The sequence below is a fragment of the Elephas maximus genome, chromosome 3 (assembly GCF_024166365.1).
Source record: "Elephas maximus indicus isolate mEleMax1 chromosome 3, mEleMax1 primary haplotype, whole genome shotgun sequence".
Classification (NCBI taxonomy): domain Eukaryota; kingdom Metazoa; phylum Chordata; class Mammalia; order Proboscidea; family Elephantidae; genus Elephas; species Elephas maximus.
The window spans coordinates 89,516,638-89,543,108 of NC_064821.1; the positions used below are offsets into that span (position 1 = coordinate 89,516,638).

Sequence of the window (26,471 nt, forward strand, 5' to 3'; positions counted from 1 at the left end):
CTAGGTGAAGTTCATTCTTTTGGGTAAGGTGATAGGCTTGCTGAGCTCTGTGCCAACACTTGGCACTGGTAGATAGAGTCAGAGAACCTCATTGATGTACATGGTGATGTAGGGTATCTGGTCCAGGTCATCGTTGAGATGAAGCCTAGTCTGAAGGGTGGCAGACCCTGGATAGGCTAGAGACTTCTTCTCTAACAGAGAGGCAGAGCTCCCCTATCCCTTGAGCACGCACCACATGATGAAGGGTCCATCCCACAGGAGGCTCTGGATCTCCTGCAAGCATCTCTACTGATGCTGGAGTGCACATCCAGGGCATAGAGGATTCAGGAGAAGCCGCTAGTTGTGGTGTCATGGCCCTCAAACTTGAATGTGTCCACTTCAGCTGGAAGATCCTGTTCAGGCAAGTTACTCCTGCTCTCTATCTGGGGGAAGCTATGGGGAAAACACAAGGTTTGCTCCCAGGCTTTGCTTTTCTGGGCAAAGTCTCAGGCCCATCCCACACTCTCTTTTACACACAGGAGGATGTCTAGGAAATCTAAGTGCCTCTTCCTTCTGATCTCATACAGTTCTCCTTCCTCCTTTAGGCGAGCTTTCCTCAGCTTGATCACTCAGGCTGTCCAAAGACAGGGGTTACCAATGGGAGGTAAAGCTGCGGGTGCACCAGTCCCAGACACCCACAGTAGCCGCATCTGCCCACCTGGACCTAATTGGTTGCCAGGCCTGACTGAGGTGGATCTTGAGATGAGTGTGGGTCAGAGATTAGAGCACTAGCGTATTTAACTGCAGGTTGAGACTGCCTCAATAGGAGATATTTTAGAGCCTCTACTTGAATGTTTCCTTGAATGTTGAGATGGTGTTTCATCAACTATCACCAAACATGATGCCACATATAAACCCCTGGCACAGGGCCTGACATATATCTAGGTACCTGTCCCCTGCCCTGGAGATGTACTCAACCTGGTTGTATACCGTGTTTGCAGGAGTACTAAGGGGTCTGGCTCTGCCAGAAGGGTTATGATATTCTTTTGAGCTGTGCTTGGTGAAGGAGGGAAGCTGTCTGGGAGGAGGACTCAGGAGCTGTGTGCTGTTGGGTAAGCTGGCAAGCATGGTGGGTTCATTGGCCATCAGGTTTCAACTTGGAGATGATGTCATTCTGGTTGAAGGCTGCTGGATGCACAGGTGTGCTATATTATAGTTGCCACCTCATAATTTCCCTGGCTTCTCATGTACATAATAACTACTAATGGATGTAAAGTATGTGCTTTATGAGAAGAGGATTGCCTTCTGAAGAACCCAGAATTCTGTTAAGCTATCTTAGTGGGGTTAAAGAGGACGGGCTGTTCTCTGGCATTAGTAAATCTAGAATAGCCTGAACATGGGCAATGCATGATATCCATTGCCCACATGGGGCCTTCCACTTTTATTACTCCCTTTTACCTTTTAATTTCCTCTTTCATAATTCTGTCCCCTACCTGCTCTCTGCACATGCTATCTGGCAGGTAGACATGGCTGTCCAACTAGTATTTAATCCCAGGACAGAGCAACTAATGTGTTCTCCTCCCAAGATGTGAACTAGGGCATGCTTGGACATGATCTAACTCTGTGGACACAAGTCTAACTTAGGGATACCTAGGCTGATGATGATGTGTGCTGTTTTACTCATCCCTATCCTATTTATTTTGTAAGTAATAAATGCCTGTTGATCACGCCATTAGAAATGTCTGCTTCAAATAGTCTTGAACTAAGAACTCGTGAATATAGTGACATTGCAAAGGCGTTTCTCATATGAGAATACAACAGATTGTTCAGGTCCTCAATGGATTGGATATAGGATTGGGATTTCCTAAGGGAGAGGATGTAGAGGAGACTGGAGAGGAAAGAGGTCTCTTACCTGGAATCCACCTTAAACAGTAGGGATAGTCAACAGGGAGGCATCCATGTCGCCTGGTCTTAAAGCCCTTCTGGTCCACAGCCCTTGATAAGATGGCATGAGCAGCCAGGCTTCTACAAATGGATCTGGGTCTGGAAGAAGAATCTTACTTTGTGTGGAAGTGAGCAGCCAAGATGCCCTACCTGCCTCTCAAGTGAGTCCATGGCCAGTTAGTAAGAACAAGGACTCTGATACTGAGGATTATCACTGCCCTGTCAAACTGAATGCTGCCCTGGTGACTAAAGGCACACTTCAAGGTTGTGTCTAGGGTCATCACCGAGACATGTTCAAAGAGCTCCAGATATGGGTCCTGGGCGATGAGCTTCTCCCACTTGTCCTGGACAGGAGGAGGACATTTACCCTACTCAAATTTTCCCAGAAGGCCTTTGCTTAAAAGGTCTGGCTCTCCTCTCTGTCTCCCCAGGTGTCCCGTTGAGAATTCCTCACTCCCTTAAAGCAGATGCATTATGGCAAACTAAGTTTCTAATGCAAACGTTTGTAAAATGATGTGTTTTTCTCAAAGGTTTTAATTATAAATTTAAACATTTACTGTCCTAATAATCAGATTCAAGTTTTGAATTTTAGCAACAACGTGTGATGAAAACCAGCTTTTTGTTGACTAGAAAACATTGTTTTTCTAGTGACAAAAACCTGGGGGACTCTTTGGTGTCCTAATTGCTGAGAGAGAAGTGAGGGACAGGTAGGGCCCCAAGTTTAGGGAGCAACCATGTCAATGCAAGATAATGCCCAAGGGACCAGATGAGGCTCCTAAGGAAAGTACATCAAGCACTTCAATGCCTTTTCACTGAGCAAACTTTTCCTGAGGCCAAGTTTGGTAACAAATCAGAGTTCTGATGGGAGACAATGGTATGGTAGGGTCTGAGCCATGAGAATGTAGACCCTGCGTCCATTTTAGTCCACAGAGTGGCTCAAATTCATGCAGAAGCCATGAACCCCAAGCCTGAGCCCATCTCAGTAACATACTGGGATATCCTCTCGGCAACTGAAGCTGCCACTGCCCAGGCCAGCCAGGGAAAACTTGTCCTCCTGTTTAAGGGGCACTGGCCATGCTAAAAAGGCCTTTGTTGAAGACATGGAGGTGGTGGAGACAGGATCCCTGGATAGACTATAACACTTTCTATTTTGGGCAGTGAGCAAACTGTGGATCGGAATGGTGCTAAGTCTTCTCCCATCCCACTGATTTTTTGGGGGAACCCTGTTGCCATAGTAGTGGTCTGAGACTCTGCTTTTTGATAAGTGCTAGAGGGGGTTTCAATCAATCAGGAGAGGGGTTTATTAATACCAATACGAGGAGGAAGCTTCTTTCTAATTGCTGGAAAGCCAGTGTATTTGGGCATATATGCCAGTGTGTACAGGAATGCCTGGCTGTGTATATCTTCCAGGTATGTCTTAACGCATCTAAACATGTGTGTATGTGAGTCAGTGGGTTTGTCTGAATCCATGACTTTGCACGGCAGTGAGCACATGTGTGTTTGAGCATAATACTCACTTCGGGTTGAGTGGTAATGCATGTAAGTGTCTGTGAAAGCAAATGGGCCCTGGCCCAGCGTAGGTGGCTGACAATAGGTATGTGTATTCAATGCAGGTGATGTGCATGTGTGAGTTGAGAGTGTTATTGCGTGGTTGTGTCTGATGGATGTCCCTGGGACACAATGTTTGTGTTTGGATTGTGTAAGGGCATGCTGTGAATGAGTGGCAGGGTCTGTGAGTGAGAGGGTGTATGGAGGTGAGAGAGAGAGAGACTTACCAGCATCATTCACACAGAGTCAGTCAGCCATGAGCCCCACTTGGGGCTCCAGGATGTCATAGTGGAAGGCTGAAGTCAGCATCTTCTGGTGCTAGAACCATGTCTGCGCACTCCACAGGAGCAAAATGTACCCTGGGCCATGGATGAATACATAGGTGTGTTCGGGGAGACAGGATCAGAGGGACTACCAGAGACAATTTTGGGAGGGAGCAAAAATGGTCATGGTGGGGACAAAACCCAGCTGAAGGCACATCACGTGTAAAGGCTGGGGACGCTTGTCACATTTTAGGAATGTGAATGTTCTGTTTGGCTGATACATAGGATGCAATTATGATAGCTGCAAGATAAAGGTAGAAAAGGAGAATTAGGGAACAGGCCTTAAATAAATGTCAGGGCAAAACATTTGGGGAGAATTGAGAAGTGAAGTGGAAGGAGCTGCGCTTCAGGAAGGCTTCTCTCACCATCAAGAGGATGGGGTCTGGTTAGAAGAAGAAAAATGAAGCTTGATTCCAGAATGGGGGTGGTGACTAGGCATCTTTTGTTCTCTGAGCGAAACAAATAACTCATGGCAAACCTAACTGGAGAGGGAATCACAGTCCTAGTTACACACACACACCATCTAGGGAGCCAGGAATCTGTAGCTACCATGAGAGTTTGAGTTTGAAATGTAGCGACAAGCATTAGGAAGAAAGTGGAGAGGAGAGGACTGGACAAGGCAGCCACCAGGAGACAACTGTGTTCCAGACCATTGTCTACCATCATTTCTTGATGACTGTCAGTTGTAAATCTATGCAAAGCTCCCTCCCACTTACCTGCTGTCGTCTACTACCTCTGTCCCAATAGTCAGTGTGGGTTCAGGGAGACAGACCCAGTGTACCTTCAGCAGAAACCCACAGGAGTAGGATGCTGAATTTTTAGCTACCCTGTATTTAGAATCCAGAAACATAGACAATACCCTAAATGTCAAACAGTAAGACAAAAGCCTTGTGGCTTTTATACAATTTGTGTTAGCTTTTTTATTCCATGACCCATGAGAGGCCAAATGAAAGCTATCAGACCCACTCCAGTGTGGACTGGAAAGTTTGTTCTTCTGTCTGGTGCAATGTACTAAACAGAGCATCTCAATTTGGTTAAAAAAAAAAAAAGGAGAAGAAAGGAAAGAAAAATCCAGGTCCACACAGCTGTTTTAATGTCTAGCACTGAGAAATTATTGTTTTCCTGAGGCAGGATTTTGAGCTGGGGGATGGTTGGTGAAGGGCTTAGTTATTGATGGTTGAACTGCGCTCTTCTGGAATTTTAGAGAACCAGGGGCATGTACAGAAGAGGGAGCTGCTCGAGTTGGGACATGGGTTTTTTTCTCACCTGATCTCCCAAGAATCACCTTCATGTTGTTGGGATCACGGAGCTGGAATGAATACCTTGTTCTCCCATAGCCAGCGAGGGTACGCACATGGAATTTACCTACCATTTCAGAAGCTGTTGCAGCTCCTGTTCTTTTTGGAACTGTAACCAAAGGAGAGACAAACCAACAAAAACTTTCTTTTTTGGCCCAGTGCTTGGACTGGAGGTCAAGGGTAAGACAGCTTCAGGGTTAGTAGTTCTGGATTTATCAGTAGAGATTTAAGAATTTGAGACTCTTTCTGATGACCTGGTCTCTGATTCAGACTCTTGCTGATGACCTGGTCTCTGATTCAGACTCTTGCTGTCTCTCCGTAACTTGTCAGATGGTCAGATCTGTCCCCGTATTTGTTTGAGCTATGAGCCTGCACTAAGAACTGCCTGTAGAACCTTATGCATAGTAGATGTTTGATAACTGTTGTTCAGAGATTGACTCCATCCGTATTGTACAAATCTTTTTATAGATTTACATTATGTAATCCTCACAGCAATTTCAATGGATTTATCTTCAAGCTCACTGATTCTTTCTTCTGCCTACTCAGATCTGTTATTGAAAACCTTTGATGAGATTTTCATTTCAGTTATACGTTTTGCTCCAGAATTTCTGTTGTCTTTTCATAATTTTTGCCTTCTTATTGATAGGTTATCTCTATTTGATTATCTCTTTTGGTCATGAAATGCTCTCTTGGTTTCCTTTAGCACTTTGAGCATATATGTCTTGAATTGAATTATGTCCCCCCAAAAGTGTATGTATCACTTGGTTAGGCCATGATTCCTGGTATTGTGTGATTTTCCTATATGTTGTAAATCCTGCCTCTATGATGTTAATGATGGAGAAAGTGTGGCAGGTGTGTTAGTGAGTCAGCACTCAGTCTACAAGATTGGATTGTGTCTTGAGGCAATCTCTTAAGATATAAAAGAAAGAAGCGAGCAGAGAGACAGCAGGACCTAATACCACTGAGAAAGCAGTGCCAGGAGCAGAGCGCGTCCTTTGGACCCAGGGTCCTGGAGGAGAGAAGCTCCTAGTCTGGGGGAAGGTTGATGAGAAGGCCAATAGAGAGAAAAAGACTTCCCCTGGAGCTAACACCCTGAATTTGGACTTTTAGCCTACTTTACGATGGGAAAATAAACTTCTCTTTGTTAAAGCCATCTACTTGTGGTATTTTTGTTATAGCAGCACTAGATAACCAAGACAATATTTAATACAGTTGATTTAAAGTCTTTGTCTACTACATGCAATGTCTGTGCTTCCTTGAAGATAGTTTTTGTTAATTTTTTCTATGAACCGACCATATTTTTTGGTTTCTTTTCATGCTTTGTAATTAAAAAAATTTTTTTTTTATTATGCAGTAGGTGAAAGTTTACAGAGCAGATTAGTTTCCCATTCAATAGTTTGTACGTAAAGTCTTCCATGACATTTATTTCATTCCCTACAATGTGTCAGCACTCTCACCATTTCTGCCCTAGATTCCCGTTCCTTTTCTCCTGATTTTCTACCCCTTTTGAATTTTCTTCTTTGCTTTTGAGCAATTATTGCTCTTTTGGTCTGATATAATTGATTGTTCTGAGGAACACATTCCTCTCAGGTGTTATTGTTTATTTTATGGGCCCATTTATGGGTTGGCTCAAAGGTGGTCTCTGGGAATGGCTTCAATTCCAGTAAAGAAGGGTGTCTTAGGGCCATAGTCTCAGGGGTTCCTCCAGTCTCTGTCAGATCAGTAAATCTGTCTTTTTTGTGAATTTGATTGTTCTACAGTTTTCCTCCTGCTTTGTCCAGGACCCTCTGTGGTGAACCCAGTCAGAGTGGCCAATATTGGTAGCCAGCCACCATCTAGTTCTTCTGGTCTCAAGGTTGTGTTAGTCCTTTGGACCAACTTTTCCCTTGAGTCTGTGGTTTTCTTCACTTTCCTTTTCTCTGGACAGCAAGGGACCAATAGCTGTGTCTTAGACGGCCATTCTCAACCTTTTATGACCTCAGACACTACTCACCAAAGTAGGATGCAGAACTTTGTTTTTCATGCTTTGTAACTTTTTTGTTTTTGAAAATGACATTTTGAATATTATAAAGTGGTAACTCTGGAAATCAGATGTTTTCCTCTCTTCAGAGTTTTTTTTGGTGTTTGATATGGGCTGTAACTGCTTGTTCAGTGGCTTTTTCTCTATCATTTAACATTTTCCCTGTAGAATCCTTCAATATTTCAGCTTGAGGCTTGAATTTTTCTTCAGTTCTTTCAGCTTGAGAAATGCTGAGCGTGTTCTTGCCTTTTAGTTTTGTATCTCAAGCTCTTTGCACGTATCATTATAATACTTTACTTTGTCTTCCTGAGCCACCCTTTGAAATCTTCTGTTCAGCTCTTTTACTTCATCACATCTTCCTTTTGTTTTAGCTACTGGACATTTGAGTCTCTTCTGTTTCAGAGTCTCTTCTGTCATCCATTTTGGTCTTTTCTTTCTTTTCTTTTTAAAGAACTCTTGCTTTCTTAATGTATGATGCCCTTGATGTTACACCAGAACTCATCTGGCCTTCAGTCATTAGTGTTCAGTGTGTCAAATCTATTCTTGAGAGGATCTCTAAATTCAGGTGGGATATATTCAAGATCATAATTTGGATCTCAAGGACTTGTTCTAATTTTTTTCAGTTTTAACTTAAACTTCCATAGGAGCAACTGACGGTCTGTTCCGCAGTCAGCCCCTGGCTTGGTTTTGACTGATGATATCGAGCTTTCCCATTTCTCTTTCCATAGATGTAGTCGATTTCATTTCTGTGTATTCCATCTGGTGAGATCCACTTGTACAGTCACTGTTTTTGTTGGTGAAAAAAGGTATTTGCAATGAAGAAGTCCTTGGTCTTGGAAAATTCTATCATGCCATCTCCAGCATCATTTCCACCACCAAGGCCATATTTTCCAGCACTGATCCTTCTTTGTTTCCAACTTTCACATCCCTATCATCAGTAATTATCAATGCATCTTGATTGCATGTTTGATTGATTTCAGACTGCAGAAGTTGGTAAAAATCTTCAATTTCTTCATCTTTGGCCTTAGTGGTGGTGCATAAATGTGAATAATAGTCACATTACCTGGTCTTCCTTTTAGGTGTATGGATATTATTCTATCACTGACAGCATTGTACTTCAGGATAGTTTTGGAATGTTCTTTTTGATGATGAATGCAACACCATTCCTCTTCAAGTTTTCATTCCCTGCATATGATTGCTTGATTTGAAATGGCCAATATCAGTCCATTTCAGCTTACTAATGCCTAGGATATCCATGTTTATGCATTCCATTTCATTTTTGATGATTTCCAGTTTTTGTAGATTCATACTTCATACATTCCACATTTCAAATATTAATGGATTTTGCAGTTGTTTCTTCTCATCTTGAGTCATGCCACATCAGCAAATGAGGGTCCCGAAAGCTTTACTCCATCCACATCATCAAGGTGTACTCTACTTTGAAGAGGCAGCTCTTCTCCAATCATCTTTTGAGTGCCTCCCAACCTGAGGGGCTCATCCTCTGGCACTATTTCAGACAATGTTCCAATGTTATTCATAAAGTTTCCACTGACAAGTTCTTTTCAGAAGTAGACCTCTGGGTCCTTCTTCCTAGTCTGTCTTAGTCTGGAAGCTCAACTGAACCGTCTGCTTTGGATGACCCTGCTGGTATATGAATACCAATGGCATAGCTTCCAGCATCACACCAATTTGCAAGCCTCCACAGTATGACAAACTGAGAGAGGCTTGGGGGCAGCTGACCATGGATGGATGGGTTTACATCTGAGTTCTCAATCCTGTTGTATTGGTCTCTGTGTCTGTCATTGTACCAGTGCCAAGCTGTTTTGACTACCGTGACATATAGTATATTCTAAGATCAGGTATTGCGAGGCCTCCTACTTTGTTCTTCTTCTGCAATACTGCTTTACTTATCTGGGGCCTCTTTCCTTTCCATATAAATTTGGGGATTAATTTTTCTATCTTTGTAAAGAATGTTGCTGGAATTTGGACTGGGATTGCTTTATATTCATAGATTGCTTTGGGTAGTACTGATGTTTTCATAATGTTGAATCATCTTATACATGAGCATGATATGTTTTTCCATGTATGTAGGTCTCTTTTGGTTTCTTGCATTAGTGTTTTGTAGTTTTCTTTATATAGGTCTTTTACATCCCTGGTTAAATTTATTCCTAAGTACATTATCTTGTGGGGGGTGTCTTGGGCCAGGTTCTCAAGAGGGGCAAACCAGTAAATATCTATAATAGAGATATATACAAAATTTCTATAGAGAGATTTATATCAAGGAAATGGCTCATGCTGTTGTAGAGACTGGAACATTCCAAATCCATGAGTTATGCTGGAGGCTTCTCCTGATCAGCCACAAGGGCTGGCGGGCCCAAGAATGGTGTATCAGGCAGCAGGGCTGTTGCTCACATGCTGTGAAGATCCATGAATCCTAAGATCATCAGGCAAGACAGCAGGAAAGCTGCTAGGGCAAGTCCCAAGAGCTGGGGGTCAGATGAACAGGAGCCAACTGCAGGATCCAGAACAAGCAATAATCCGAGTCTTACCAGAGAGTCCACTTATATTCAATGGAGACCACACACTGAGGGAAACTCCCTTTCAACTGATTGACTATTCACTACAGATCCCATTATGGAGGTGATCACATCATATCAAATCTCATCATGGAAGTGATCACATCATCATATGACTGCTGAACTACATCATAACTGTCAAACCACTGAGAATCATGGCTCTGCCAAGTTGGCATACAACCTTAACAATCACAGTCCACACCTTGTCATTGTGGAACCTGTACACATATCCTTAAACCTACATAATCTCTGAATAAACACAATAGTCATACTTGTGCTGAACATGATAAAATGAACACATATACAACCAAATATGCACTAGCCCTCTTTACATCTTATACCTTATAAGTAAAGAAAATACAAATATTTGATGTACACATAAAAAAAAAAAGCAGAAATACTCAAAACTATTACAGTCCTCATTTCTGCAACTGGTCATGTGGTTGTAACTGGTATTTAGAGCTACCTTTTTCCACCGCCCATTCCATATTCCCTTTGCCCTCAGCAAGCACCTCAGCTCGTGGGGTGACCCAAACTTCCACCCCTGAAAGGTCTGGGCCATTAGTAGTCATGTCAGAATTGGGTTACTGTAGTTTTCCATTGACTTTAATCACAGGGCATGGTAGTATTAAGAGACACTGTAAGGGATATCCTTCATTCTAGACATACTATACCTCCATTATGTAATATCAATCTGATTTCCTCTTGGTAATCAGGGTCAATCAAACAAGCCCGTATGGTAACTCCCATCTTTGCCTCTTGATCCAGAGGCATAAGGAGCCCAAAGGGGCCAGGTGGCATTCTTAGCTTCTAGTTCAATGGAATCAGTGATGTGTCTCCAGGTGAAAGCATTCCTCTTTTTGAAACTAAGAAATCTAGACCTGCAGAGCATAAGGTTGTGGGGACAGGAAGCAAAAATTTTGCAAGTGGGTCACTAGAAGTAATAGTGAGTGAATCATTTCCACTCCTTGATTCCTGGACCCATGAATCCCGACTATGGGAGAAATGGCACCATATATTGGACACTGGTTGAGAGCATATACAGCCTCCTGGAGAACATTGTCCCAACCCTACAAGGTATTGACACCTAGATGGTGCTGTAATTGTGTCTTTAGAAGGTCTTTGCATTTTTCTATCAAGTCACCTGCTTGAGGATAATGGGGAACATGGTAAGGCCAGTGAATTCCATGAGCATAGGCCCATTGCTGCACTTCATTTGCTGTGAAGTGAGTCCCTTGATCAGAGGCAATGCTGTGTGGGATACCATGCTGGTGGATAAGGCATTCTGTAAGTCCACAGATGGTAGTTTTGACAGAAGCATTGCATGCAGGGGAGCCAAATCCAAATCCAGAATAAGTGTCTACTCCAATAATAACAAAACGCTGCTCTTCCCATGATGGAAGTGGTCCAATGTAATCAATTTGTCACCAGATTGCTGGCTGATCTCCTTGAGGGATGGTGCCATATCTGGGAATCAGTAGTTGTCTCTGTTGCTGGCAGATTGGGTACTCAGCAGTGGCTGTTGCTGCATTAGCCTTGGTGAGTATAAGTCCATGTTGCTAGGCCCATGCATAACCTCCATCTCTGCCACAATGGTCACTTTGTTCATGAGCCCATTGAGCAATGCTGGGAGTATCTGGGGAAAGATGAGTGGTTTCCACAGAATGCGTCATCCTACCCACCTGATTGTTAAAATCCTCCTCTGCTGAGGCCACCCTTTGGGGCGCATTCACATGAGACACAAATATCTTCACTTCTTTGGCCCATTCAGAGAGTTCTATCCACATACCTCTTCCCCATAAATCCTTGTTTCCAATTTTCCAATCATGTTCCTTCCAAGTCCCTGACCATTCAGCCAAACCATTGGCCACAGCCCATGAATCACTATACAGTTGCACATCTGGCCATTTCTCCTTCCAATCAAAGGACTTCTCCATGAGGTCATAGGTGCACACTGGGAGATGGAAGGTCATGTGATAGGAGTGGAGATCATGTGCATTTGGGCTGCTTCCTCATAAAATTTGCTTGTGCCTTCAAGTCTTGCTCAGGCCTGATTTCGTATATACCACTTCCATTTAGTGATGAAGTGGTGCTGTGCAAGTCCAACTTTATGGCTCTGTGGGTCAGGAAAAATCTGGTTCATGACGTGCAGTTCAGGCTGCATGGTGACTTAGTGGCCCATGGTTAAGTGTTCAGTCTTTACTAAGGCTGAGTAACAAACCAAAAGATGTTTCTAAAAAGGAAACTAGCTATCTGCAGAGAATGGCAGGGCTTTGCTCCAAAATTCTAAGGGTCTGTGCTGTGTTTCACCAGTAGGGTCCTGGCAAAGACTCCAAACAGCATCTCTATCTGCCACTGACGCTTCATTTGCAATTGGATTGGCTGGATCAAATGGCTTAAGTGGTAGAGCAACTTGCACAACAGGAACCTGTTGAAAAGCCTTCTCTTGTTCTGGGCCCCACTCAAAACTAGCAGCTTTTTTGAGTCACTTGTTAAATAGGCTGGAGTAGCACACTCAAATGAGGAATATGTTGCCTCCAAAATCCAAAGAAGCTCACTTGGTGTTGTGGCTTCCTTTTTAGTTGTGGGAAGGGCCATATTCAGTAAGTTATCCTTCACTTTAGAAGGAATATCTTGACATGCCACACACCACTGGTTTCCTAGAAATTTCACTGAGGTGGAAGGTGCCTGAATTTTTGTGGAATTAATTTCTTACCCTTTAGCAAGCAAATGTTTCACCAAGAATCCCAAGGTCATTGACACTTCTTCCTTTCTAGATCCAATCAGCACAATGTTATCAATGTAATGGACAGAGTGACATCTTGTGGAAGGGAAAGGTGATTAAGGTCCCTGTGGATTAAATTATGACATAAAGCTGGAGAGTTGATGTAGCTCTGAAGTAGGCAAGTGAAGGTCTATTGCTGGCCTTGCCAGCTGAAGGGGAACTGCTTCTGGCAGTTCTTCGAAACAGGCTTGGAGGAAAAGGCATTAGCCAGATCAATACCTGCATACCAGGTACCAGGAGATGTATTCATTTGTTCAAGCAATGAAACTACATCTAGAAAGACAGATGCAATTGCAGTTGCCATCTGGTTAAGTTTTTGATAATCCACTGTCATTCTGCAGGATCCTTCTGTTTTCTTCACAGGCCAAATAGGTGAGTTGAATGCAAATATGGTGAGAATCACCACCCTTGCATCCTTCAAGTCTTTGATGGTGACAGTAATCTCTGGAATCCCTCCAGGAAAGTGGTATTGCTTTTGGTTTACTATTTTCCTAGATAGGGACAGTTCTAATGGCTTCCACTTGGCTTTTCCTACCATAAGAGCCATTACTTCATTTGTCAGGGATCCATTGTGGGGGTTCTGTCAGTTGCTGAGTATATCTATTCCAGTTATGCATTCCTGAACTGGAGAAATCGCTGCAGGATAGGTTTGGGGACCCACTGGGCCTAATGCAAGATGGATATGAGCTAAGACTTCATTAAAATACCAATCTCCATATGCCCCTACTCTGACTGGTGGGCCGCAGTGACATTTTGGGTCTCTTGGAATTAGTGTCAGTTCAGAGCCAGTATCTAGTAATTCCCAAAAAGTCTGATTATTTCCTTTTCCCCAATGAACAGTCATTCTCATAAAAGGCCATAGATTTCTTTGGGGGAAGCCTGGGAGAAAGATAAACAGTATAAGCCTTTGGCAGTGTATTGGAGTCCTCCCCAAAGTGGGTGCTGCTTTCCCTTCATTCAAGGAGTTGTGGGCCTTTAAACTGCTCAAGTCTGGGAATCCATTGAGGGACCATGACTTTCTATTCTGGCAATTCGATTTAGATTTCTGTTCACTTGACCTTGTACAGATCAACTAAATATTTAGTAGATTTCCTATGTATTTCACTCCTGGGGACACCATGACTAAGTAGCCAATACCATAAATCCTTACAAATCATAATATTCTGATTATTGCTTTGACTCCACTGTCCATTATGGTAATCACTCCCATCTAGTCTTTGTTGAATCAGCTCCATTGTAGTTCGGTGTCATAACTGAGTTTGGGTAGCTCCCACTGTCATATTTGACTTACATAAAACAGCAATCACAGCAGTCTTCAAGCATGCTGGGGCTCCCAAGACAATTTTTTTCCTCATTGTTGTGTAAAATGTGTGTCCTCTGGGCACTCCATGTGTGGGTAGGTGGGTCTAACCTCATAAAACCACCCTAGCTTGCCAATTTCCCTTTGCCTTTGGATACCTTCTACATTCTACCAAAGCAGGTCTGGTGCTTCACTTGATTTAGTGTAGGCCACCATGTAATCCATTCTTCAGCCACACAAATGAACTATTAGTTCCTTTCTTAACTTCTTGAGCTGAAACAATGAATGAAGGTTCTGTGCTTTCTGGGCCCATATCAATAAACTCAGACTGATCTATCTTTATGTTCCTTGCACCATTATTCCACACCCGTAATAGCCATTCTCACACATATTCCCTGGGTTTCTGTTTGTACATATTAGAAAAGCGAAGCAGCTCTTTTGGAGTGTAGTCTACCTCCTCCTGTGTCACACTTTATACTTCACCTGTTGGGGTTCACTGGGACTTAAGTCTAGTAATAGGCCCAGAAGCCAAAGTCAGTGATGGGGATGTGTTTTGAGAGCATTCAGCATTGTCTTGTAAAGCATCTGCCTCAGGTGATGCCCCAGGCAATGACTCAGACCAGAGCTCTTTAGACTCTGCTGGGTTAATCTCATTAGATGGGGTAGAGGGCTAATTGTTTTACAGAGGAGGGTGGTTTCGCAGACAAAGATGGAGTAATCTCTTCATATGGGATGAGAGGGCTGGTTCTGTAGGCAGGAGTCATTCAATGGAATTTAGGTGCTCACTGTCCCCAGATTCCTGATTATCTGTCATATGTCCCTCCTCAAGTTTCAGGATATGATTTCTTCCCAATCAACGTCCTCACTTTAACGTCAGTGCCACTTGAGTTTGTTAATTGAGTTGGCATTGTAATTCAACCACTCTGGGTTTGGTTTTCCTTAACGTCAGCTCCGTTACTACAAGAAATAAGGCTTAAGCACAAGTGGAAACTTTGAGGTCATTTACGTGATGCTTGAGCTTTGACTCTGAAGTCCTGAGCTCAACTCTTTCTTGCACCAGTTTGTCCAGAGAAAGTAGGACCAACCAACCAACTTCCTTATACTTCTCATTTTTCAAAAATTGTAGAAAGGTATCACACATGCAATCACCCACAGCCTGGTCTTTTACTGATACCTGATCTTTTGGTGGTGATATTTTGTGTATTTTTATTGTCACCTCAGGCCATGGATTAGCAGTGCCCTCTTTACTACTGGAAGGAGAATCATCAACATCTTTAAGACTAACCAGACTTGAGAACCAATTAAGAAAACTCATCCTTACAATTTTGTTTCTCTAGAACCACTCATTTACTGAATGTCTTAGGCTGGGTTCTCTAGGTGAGCAAAACCAGTAAAGCTTATAAATATTTTTACAGAGAGATTTATATCAAGTAAGTGTCTTATGTGGTTTAGAGGCTGGAACATACCAAATCTGTGGGTCAGGCTGGGGGGTCCTCTTGATTCAGGTAGCCACAACAGCTTGCAAACCCAAGATCAGCAGGTCAGACAGCAGGTCTCTTGCTTACAGGCTGCAAAGACTAACAAATGCCAAGAACTGCAGGTAAGACGGTAGGTAAACTGCTAGTTCAAGTCCCATGAATTGAAGGTGACATGAACAGAAGCCAGCTGCAGGATCCAGAGTGAGATGAAGCCCAGGAGCCTTGTCAGAGAGTTCACTTAAGTTCAATGCAAGCCGCATCTCCAGGAAAACTCTCTTTCTAATGACTGGCTACTCACAGCAGATCTCATCATGGAGGTGATCAGATTACATCAGATCTCATCATGGAAGTGATCACATCATCATACAACTGCCAAACTACATAATAACTCTAAAACTACTGAGAATTATGGCCCAGCCAAGTAGACACACAGCCTTAATGATCACAGGGGGCTATTGCAAGTGATATTGCTTTCCTGATGTCCTTTTCGAAGTTCTCTTTATGGCTGTTTAGGAATCCAACTGACTTTTGTGTGCTGATATTGTATCCTGCTACTTTACTGAATCCTTGTATTAGTTCCAGTAGCTTTCTTGTGGAATTCTCGGGATTTTCTGTGTATAGGATTATGTTGTCTGTGAATCGGGATAGTTTTACTTCATCCTTACCAACTTGAATGCCTTTTATTTCCTTTTCTTGCCTTATTGCTCTTGCTAGGACTTCCAGTACAATGCTGAATAAGAGTAGTGCTAAAGGGTGTCTTTGTCTGGTTCCCATTCTCAAGAAGAAATTTTCAGTCTCCCTTCACTGAGAATAATGTTGGCTGTTGGTTTTGTATAAGTGCCCTCTGTTACGTTGAGGAATTGCCCTCCTATTCCTATTTTGCTGAGGGTTTTTTTAGAGGCATGGGTGTTGAACTTTAACAAATGCTTTTTTTGCATTGATTGAGATGATCATGTGATTTTTTTCCTTTATTTTATTTATGTGGTGGATTATGTTGATTGACTTTCTAATGTTGAACCATCCTTGCATACCTGGTATGAATCCCACTTGGTCATGATGTATTATTTTTTGATATGCTGTTGAATTGTATTGATTAGAATTTTGTTCAGAATTTTTGTGTTTATGTTCATGAGGGACATTGGCCTGTAATTTTCTTTCTTTCTTTTTGTGTGGAGTCCTTGCTTGCCTTTGGTATCAGGATTATGCTGCCTTCATAGAATGAATTTGAGTATTTCTTCCTTTTCTGTGCTCTGAAATAGTTTGAATAGTATTGGTGTGAGCTCTTCTCTGAATGTTTGGTAGAATTTTCCACTGAAGCCATCAGGTTCAGAGTGCTTTTTTTGTTGAGAGAATTTTTTTCTTTTTTTAATTACCTCTGCAATCTCTTCTTTTGTTGTGGGTCTGTTCAGATTTTCTATCTCAGTTTTTGTTTATTTAGGTAGTGTCTTAGTTATTTACTGTCGTTATAACATAAATACCACAAGTGGATGGTTTTAAAAAAGAGAAATTTATTTTCTTACAGTCTAGTACACTAGAAGTCCAAATTCAGGGCGTCAGCTCCAGGGGAAGGCTTTCTCAGTCAGCTCTGGAGGAAGGTCTTTGTCATCAATATTCACCTGGACAAGAAGCTTCTCTGCACAGGAGCCCTGGGTCCAAAGGATGCGCTCTGCTCCCGGTGTTTCTTTCTTGGTGGTATGAGGTCCCCAACTCTCTGCTTGCTTCCCTTTCCTTTTATCTCTTGTAAGATAAAAGGTGGTGCAGGCCAACCGCCAGGGAAACTCCTTTTACATTGGATCAGGGGTGTTACCTGAACAACGGTGTTACACCTCACCTTAATCCTCTTTATTCACAGACAGAGATTATGATTTATAACACATAGGAAAATCACAAAATGGAGGACAACCACACAATACTGGGAATCATGGCCTAACCAAGTTGACACATATTTTGGGGGTACACAATTCAATCCATGACAGGTAGGTAGTGTGTTTCTAGAAATTTGTCCATTTCTTCTAGGTTTTCAAATTTGTTACAGTACAATTTTTCATAGTATTCTGTTGTGACACTTTTTATTTCAGCTGGTTTCATTGTAATGTCACCCATCTCATTTCTTATTTGGGTTATTTGTTTCCTCTCCTATTTTTATTTTGTCAGTTTGGCTAGTGGTTTGCTGATTTTGTTGATCCTTTCAAAGAACCAGCTTCTGGTCTTGTTGATTCTTTTCTGTTCTCTTTTTCATTTATTTATGCTCCATTATTTGTTAGTTCCTTTCTTCTGGTGACAGTGGGCTTCTTTTCTTGCTCTCTTTCTATTTGTTCAATTTGTACAGTTAATGTTTTTATTTTAGCCCCATAATGGTTAAGATTGTGTGTCAATTTGGCTTGGACATGATTCCCAGTGTTTATATGTGATCATTCCCATAATCGAATCTGCCATGAGTAGCCAATCAGTTGAAATGAATTTTCCTTGGGGGTGTGGCCTGCATCTGAACATAAGCAGACTTTCTGGCTTTTTTGTTTACTCTGGATCCTATGGCTGTCTCCTGTTCATCTGACCTCCAGTTGTTGGGACTTGAGCTATCAGCTTATTTGCTCATGTTGGGGTTTGTCAATCTTCACAGCCTGTGAGCAGAAGCCCTGCTGTCCGACCTGCTGATCTTGGGTTCACCAACCCCTGCAGCCATGTGAATCAGGAGAAGCCTTGCAGTCTTGCCTGCCAATCTTGGAATTCGTCAATCTTCCCATCCTGTGAGCAAGAGCCCGGCTCACCGACCTGCCAATCTTGGGTTCACTAGCCCCTGCGGCTACGTGAATCAAGAGAAGCCTCTATCCTGATCCATGAACTTGGGATGTTACATCCTCAGCAGTTGTGTGAGCCATTTTCTAGATACAAATCTCTCTCTCTCTACATATATATATTTATACCCTTATTGGTTTTGCTTCTGTAGAGAACCCAACCTAAGACAAGCCCTATTCTCTTTTTTGATGTATGTGTCTCTTGAAATAAATTTTCCTTTGAGCACTGCTTTTGGTGTGTCCTAAATGTTTTGGTAAGACATGTTTTCATTCTCATTTGATTCTAGGAATTTTTTTTTTTAGTATATGTTTTTCATTTTTATTGTGCTTTAAGTGAAAGTTTATAAATGAAGTCAGTCTCTCACACAAAAACTTATATATACCTTGCTACATACCCCCAGTTGCTCTCCCCCTAATGAGACAGCCAGCTTTCTCCCTCCATTCTCTTTTTGTGTCCATTTTGCCAGCTTCTAACCCCTCTACCCTCTCATCTACCCTCCAGGCAGGAGATGCCAACATAGTCTCAAGTGTCCACCTGATCCAAGAAGCTCACTCCTTACCAGCATCCCTCTCCAACCCATTGTCAGCCCAATCCCTGTCTAAAGAGTTGGCTTCAGAAATGGTTCCTGTCCTGGGCCAACAGAAGGTCTGGGGCCCATGACCACCGGGGTCCTTCTAGTCTCAGTCAGACCATTAAGTCTGGCCTTTTTATGAGCATCCCACTGCTCTCCTGCTCCCTCAGGGGTTCTCTGCTCTGTTCCCTGTCAGGGCAGTCATTGGTTGTAGCCGGGCACCATCTAGTTCTTCTGGTCTCAGGATGATGTAGTCTCTGGTTTTATGTGGCCCTTTCTGTGATTCTAGGAATTTTTAAAATTTCGTCTTTGATTTCTTCTATTACTCTTTGGTTTTTAAGTAAGGTGTCATTCAGTTTCTATGTATTTGATTTTTTTTTTCCTTGCTCTTCTTGTTATTAATTTCAATTTTTATAGCATTGTGATCACAGAAAATACTTTGTATTATTTCAATGCTTCGGATTTTATTGAGGTTTTCTTTGTGGCCTAAAATGTGACCTGTCCTGGAGAATGATGCATGTGCATTGGAAGACAATGTATACTTTGCTACTGTTGGGGGGAGTGTTCAGTATATGTCCAAGAGGTCCAGTTGCTTGACTGTGGCAAATAGGTCTTCTGTGTCTTAGTTGAGTTTTTTTGAGTCATGCCACATTAGCAAATGAAGGTCCCAAAAGCTTGATTCCATCCAGATAATTAAGGTTGATTCTACCTAGAGGAGGCAGTTCTTTCCCAGTTGCATCTTGAGTGTCTTCCAACCTGAGGGACTCATCTTCTGGCACTGCATCAGACAATGTTCTGCTGCTATTCATAAGGTTTTCACTGGTCAAGCTTTTCAGAAGTAGGCTGCTAGGTCCTTCTACCCAGTACGTCTTAGTCTGGAAGCTGAAACATATCCACTAAGGGTGACCCTGCTTGTTTTTGAAATACCAATGGCAAAGCTTCCAGTATCACAGCAACATATAAGCCAGCACAATACAACAAACTGACAGACACATGATGGCATAACAATACTCCTACAATAATTCTTTACAACATAATCCTAAATGTAAAATAATTGCTTAACAATACTTATACAATAGTTTTACATTAAGGAGTATATTATTACCCCTACACTCCAGAAATTTACACAATTAAATGCATTATTAAGACTTTACTGCAAACAATTTTATTTCTTTAAGTGCTACCATCATATGCACAATTTTGCTCTGAGCAACACATACATCTCCTATGAAAAAATTTCTCACACTTAACCTTAGCCTTACGTATGTGATTTGTTTAAATCCCCATTATATTATCAAATACCCCATCACAAATACAATAAATATGCGTGGTAAAAATGTTACATAGCTTTGTGCCGATGTTGGGATAAGGTAAATGTATTTTGCATGTGGAATGAACATGAAGCTTTGATGGCCACAGGACAGAGTGTTGTGGGCAGAATAATGATACTAGGCCTGAGTTTCTGAGAAACTGGAAACTGGAAAATGTTATCTGATTTGGAAAATGTGTTTTTGCCAATGTGATTAAATTAATGCTTGGAAAATGTAGATTATCTGGGATTATTCAGGTGGGCCTAATACAGTCACATATATTTGATGTACACAGAAAAGAAGGCCATGTGAAGTCAGAGCTGAGAGAGTGTTGAAGATGCTGGCCTTGAAATAGGAGTGATACAGCCACAAGACAAGGAATGCCAGCAGTGGCCAGAAGCTGGAAGAGGTAGGGAATGGATTCTTTTGTAGAGCTTTCAGAGATAGCGCAGTCCTGATGACACCTGGATGTCAGCTCAATGATATTTATTTGAATATCTGGTCCCCATAACAAGGAGCTCTGGTGGCACAGCCGTTGAAGTGATTGACTGCTAACTGAAAGACTGGAGGTTTAAAACCACCAGTGGCTCTGCCAGGGAAAGATGTGATAGTCTGCTTCCATAAGGAATTACACCTTGGAAACACTATGAGGTTGCTATGAGTCAGAATCAACTCAATGGCGGTGGGTTTTGGTTTGATTTTGGTCTCTATAAGAGTGAGAGAATAAATCTGTGCTTTCTAACTATCACATTTGTGGAATTTATTACAGCAGCCCTAGGAAATGAATACAGTTGGGATAATAATCCCATCCCTGAACACTGCATAGAGTTGCTCTTTCTTCATTTATACATTCACTCAACAAATATTTCTTGAGCTTACTTTCTGGGGGGCAAAAGTAGAAAAATTAATTAGTACATTAAAACTTAATAAGAAATTACGGGCAGAATGCATAATGTCCTGGCACCACTGAGGCAAAGAGAAATATAAACAAAGAATGGGAGTTTGAAAGATGAATAGGAGTTCAACCAGTGGAGAGTGCTAGAATGAGTGACCAGCACATACCCATAAGAGCAAGGAATGGGGACACATTTATCTTTAACTCTTCCTCCATCTGTTTTTTTTCTTTTCCCCTCCTTTGGTCAAATCCAAGGCCCACAATTCACAAAGTAATACATGAAAAATATTTCTGGAAGAATTCCTTTGAAGTCAGCTTTCCAAGGGGCCCCATATCCTCCTGACCTACTCTCCCACCCATCTAAACTCTTAGACTGAAATTCTCCTCTCTTGCCTTCCCTGTTTCTAGGTGATTCATTATACAATCTACTGGCCAGACTCTTTTCTTTCTTCCTTAAATCTGGGACTCCTGCAAACCCAAGGGCAGAAAGACATGCAACTCTTTATACAGAGGCTTGCTTTTCTCCAGCTCACCCAAACTTTCACCAGCTTTGTGGGCACCCTCTAGGACACACCCCCTAGGGACTCTTAGACCCAAGCTGTTTCCCTGACTTGGCTCACCCTTGCTTTTTAATCACGGCCCTAGGTATAGTTGTGAAAAGATTACAGTCAGAGAGTCCTTGGTTAAATCATTCTTGTGACTTCTTTCCCTCCATGAGACCTTAGTTTCTTAGTTATAATTGGGCTTATAATACTAGATAATAGCTAGCATTTACTGAGCACTTACTATGTTCTAAACGCTGGACAAAGACCTCTACATGTCCTTCACAGGAGTCTACAAAACACACTTTTTTTTAGATCTCCAAATTATAACTGAGAAAAGAAAGGCACTAAATGTTATCAGTTGATAAATGGTGTTGACATGATTCAACTTCAGGGAGTCTGGCTCCAGAGACTTTGCCACTAATCCATTAAGGTAAAGGAGATAATGATATGGTTGAGTCTTCAGTCCATGCGTGGGACCCCCAAAACATTCCAGGGGGCATATCATGTTTGCAGTTTTCTCCAGGGTTTCCAAGAGTTGTGTAGCAGGAGGGTGTTTTAAAGTATCAACCTCACTGATTGGTGTAAATGAAAGTTTCAGTATCCAAGGAAGTTTTTTATTAGAAAGTGTAGGGTAAACAGTGCATCTGGGCCTTGTGAAGTAATTAAAAAATAGCATTTATGGAGAATTTTTAAGCCTATCTGAAAAGCTTATAACAAACTGGTAAAAGCAGAATATAGAACTGTATCTACAGTATGAGCTCAACTCTAAGAAAAAAAATGTGCCTGCCATCATCAAGATTTATTAACAAGTAAATCTCTTTCCCATTCATTTGGTACCTAGACACCGAAAACAGAGACTCCTTGAGGGGAGCAACTAGGTCTTCCCTGTCTTTACGCTCCCATAGCAGCAAACAGAGACTATGCCTATAGATGATGCCTGATAAACACTTTCGTTGATCAACAAATGAGAGGGATAAAGGGTGAAGCTTTGGACTGGTTAGGCCACCACCTTGAGGAGGCTAGGTTCAGTTTTGCGTTCTCCATTTTAAAAAGGAAATGTTTTTTATTCTGAGCCCTTTCTGGATCAGTTTAAGGGCAAAAGCAAAGCAGATGACAAGCAGTCTATCCCCATGACAGCAGCTTGATGCATTTACTCCTGTGAGTAGATGATCCCAGTCACTTCTTTTTTCTGAGTCTTAATAAAGTTGAGTTTGATGCTGGTGTAATATCCCGTATCTTGTTTACTTTTCCACTGCTGCAAAGGCTGCATCTCCCAGGAAGGGGCCCTTTAGACCCAAACACTAGCTTGCTTTCCCCATCTGAGGGAAAGTATGGGACTGTTGTATTTCTCTTTGGCTGGAGCTATTGCATGTCACTCGTTCCTACCCAGAATGAGAGGCAGAAGTGAGTTCCGAGAAAGAGTGGTCTTCTTACCTCAGTACCTAGCACAGTGCCAGCACATAGTAGAGCCTCAACATATGTCTAGTCTACATTTGTGTCATACTTAAGCACAACCACAGCTATGTCTTGATTTGCCAGGTATTATTAACCTTATTTTATAGTCAAGGAAACTAACACCTGGAGTTGTTAACTGACTGTCTTATGGTCATAAAGGAAGCAAGGGTCAGAGTCAGGACCATCACCTCAGATTTCTGTCAAGGTTTACTATTACTTATTTCTAAGCAGGATCACTTTCACAGGTATGGAGTCAGGAATTCAACACATATTTTGGTGAACACAATTCAGTCCATAAGTTGCTGTCCTTGTCATTGTCAGCCTTTTTGTCTCCCAGTTACAAGGGACTCTGGGCTTTCTGGGTTGATGGCTGAAGGAATCAGAGTGGCATTAAAAGGGGAATTTTGGCAAGAGATGGTTCTTGATTTAAGCATTGATTTGGGTGGGGTTTTACAGTGTGAGAAGAAATTTGGGGAGGACTCCAGGGTAGAACCACATGGTGGATGAGAGATCCTTCCCCACTGACCCTGCAAGAGTGCCTGATGGCTGGGGTACATGCACCTCTAGGGTCCAAGGTCTCAAGCCACTAGGCTCCAATTCAGGATCCAAACAGGAACAGAAGAAAAGGTAATGGAGACTGTGAGTGCAGGTAGGTGGAGACTAGAGTGGGGAATTCCTAGCACTAGGACTCAGATTTCTCTCTGTAGCCCTGGGGATATGCCTTCTGGATATCTCCTGCCCCTGGTGATTTCCGTTGCAGAAGAAGGCCATCTACAAACTCCTGCAAAGCCCTCCCGAGGCCCAGAATGCTCTACTCACTGGAGGCCAGGAAGCAGAGGCTCCAGCCAGGTGTGCCTCCCACCTGTCTGTTCCACTCTGTCACCCCCAATTCTCCTCTTTCCTGGCACTTTGTCACACCTTGCTTTTCACAGAAGAAGATAGTTTCAACAGTCATCACCTGGGAGATGAGCTTTGAAGTCATAAGTAACCCCTTTCTGTGGGTGGCTCCTGAGCTTAAAATGAATCCACTGTTCATGACTCTTTGGAAGCTAGGAGGACTGAGAAGCAGGATGGGAGAAGGACATGCTCCCACTTCAATATCAATGAAGGAACCTACCAAGACTCTTATCTGGACCTGTGGATCTCTGACTCTGGTCTCTTTTGACCAAAGCTCCATAATTAGTGCTGAAACTCACCTGAGAGCAGGTTTAGGAGAGAAAAAGCTAAGTGTACTGGTGCTAGAAGGAGAGGGGGAGCACCCTGTGGGAACAGAAAATAGGGGTACCTTCGAGCACTTTCAATGCTTTCCATTTCCCTCAGTCCTGCTTCAAACACTCCCTGTTGCCTTGTGTGATCCCAGGTGTTTGTGTGCATGGGTGTGAGGGAGTGTGGGGGGCGCACAGATGTATGTGGGGGTATGAGCTGTAATGAGGGTCTCTATGTGTGTGTGTCATGGGGAGATGCAAGTGGTGTGAACTCAGTCTGGGCTCTGCTTACTTCCTGGAGCCAGCAGGGTCACTTCTTGGTCACTTTCCCTAAAAAAAAAAAAATTTTTTTTACACCCTTGGAATCCTGTAGTTAGAGTATATTTCCTTGGCCCTCCTCACAGAATTCTGGCCACTGCTGTCCTGTGCTTCCTGAGCCTGGGCCAGCTTGAACCCTTCTGTACCATCTGATGCCAGGGGAACTTATGAATCTCCTGTCTAGGAAGCTTCGGTCTCATTCCCTTTCCCCAGGCCTAGGCTCAAGCACTAAGTGACCAGCCACCGTGCTCTTCAGCAACCTCTCAAGGCAGGGCTGAACTAGTACTGAGAACTGCAGTGGAAAGGGAGGCCAGTGGACTAGGAGGGATGTCCTGGCTGGAGGCACAGCCTGAGTGAGAAGCCACTTCCAGGGAGTAGTACACTGCCTCAGACAACAGGAAGAGGGTAGCAGGGAGATTTGTCTATGGCAGCAAGTGCGTTGGGCTAGAAATGGTGGCAACCTGTTCCCAGGATCAGCAGGAGGACACAGAAAGTTGGAGTTCAGGGAGACTGGTGGATGCAGGGACACCCACCAGCCCAGAGAATCTATCATGTTTACAAAGGTGTCTGTTGCTGGGAGAACAATGCAGTGTCAGGAGGACAAACACCCAGATAATCTGCAAGTATGGCAGGGTTAATGAAGCCCCACTTCTACCAGGGTGGGGTGGGTGGGGTGACAGGATGAGCTACAGGTGACTGCTTCAAGGTTGTCCTGTGGAGAAGAGGTAGGGACTGTAGGCAGGGGTATGACCTCCTCTCCAACCAGCCCAGCGCATTTGCCCACCTGGGAAAGTCCCCACTGAGCTATATCATCCAGCCCATGAGCTTCCTGAGGAGACTTCTGATCTTTCTGTGCTAGGAAGTGCCGACAGGTGCCTGGTGACAGGGGAAAGCTGGGGGCTATTTTCGCATATTTCTGGGCTGTGAAGAGTTGGGTTTCCAAAGCCCTCATGTCGGACTAGGACTGCAAGCAATCCTGCTCAGGCAAGGACTCTAGAAGTTTTCTTCTCCAAAAATCTAGTGTGAGAAACACTGAACATCTGAATAAAATGGAAACAAAGTCCCTTTACCTGAAAGGAATGAGCCCTTCCCCAGTGCACCTGAAGGAGGAGCCCTGTCTTAAATTCAGCTAACATGGCAGCCTTCAGGAGCAGGGTGGGGTGTGGGCAAAGAGGACTATACAGAGTAGGGACTGTGTAGAGGGGCTGGGAAGCATCAGGTTGGGCTGAGGTCACTTGAGGTAGCACAAAGGGTCCCGGACACCACATAGAAAGTGTCAGCTCTCCTCTCCTTCCTCAGCAGAGGCTTCTCTCTTTGTCTTCCCTCACTCCCTCTCTTCCCTGCCTTCCTTCTCCATCCCAAGAACAGACACTACTTGAAGCACTGTGTAGTTTATTCTACTTGAGCAGAATTGGGGAGGAGGGAAAGAAGCAGAGGATTCTGTGAATGACAAATTGTGTAGAGAGGTGAGATTCAGGTGTGACAGGCCAGAAGGCAGTCATAAGTGGGCTGTGGCATGCTGAACAATGGCCCCCAAAAGACTGCAATCACATCTGTGAGTAGGTTACATTACATGCCAAAAAGGACTTTGCAGTTGTGATTATATTAAAGATTTTGAAATGGAGAGATTTTTCTGGATTATCTGGGTGAGACCAATTTATCACAAAGTTCTTTACAAGAGAGAAGGCAATATGAAGTTAGAAGAGGAGAGAGATTTGAAATGCTGCAGCCTTTGAAGATGGAGGGGAGAGCCATGAATGAAGAAATTGTAGGACAGCAGCTCTGAACCCCTTGCTGTCGAGTAGATTCTGACTCATAGTGACCTTGTAGATGACAGCAGCTCTAGAAGCTGGAAAAGGCAGGGAAATGGATTCTCTCCAAGAGCTTCAGGAGAAATACTGGCCTGGCACCACTGTGGTTTTTGTCTGGTGGAATCCATTTCTTCTGACCTTCAAAACTGTGAGAGAATAAATTTGTGTTGTTTTTAGCCACTATGTTTATGGTAATTTGTTATAACAGCATTAGGAAACTCATGCAGAGCCAGGCAAGTGGACAGAGGGAAAAGACCAGTAGATAAGTAGATAGGCTGGAGGGCAGAGGGTCAGAGATGCAGGTGGAGAAAGGA

General features: G+C 43.0%; 1 pseudogene; it reads right to left on the minus strand.

Annotated features, from left to right (window-relative positions):
• LOC126071317 (cytochrome P450 4A11-like) lies at window positions 1-25,298 on the minus strand (annotated as a pseudogene).
• Between the last annotated feature and the right edge of the window lie 1,173 nt (window positions 25,299-26,471).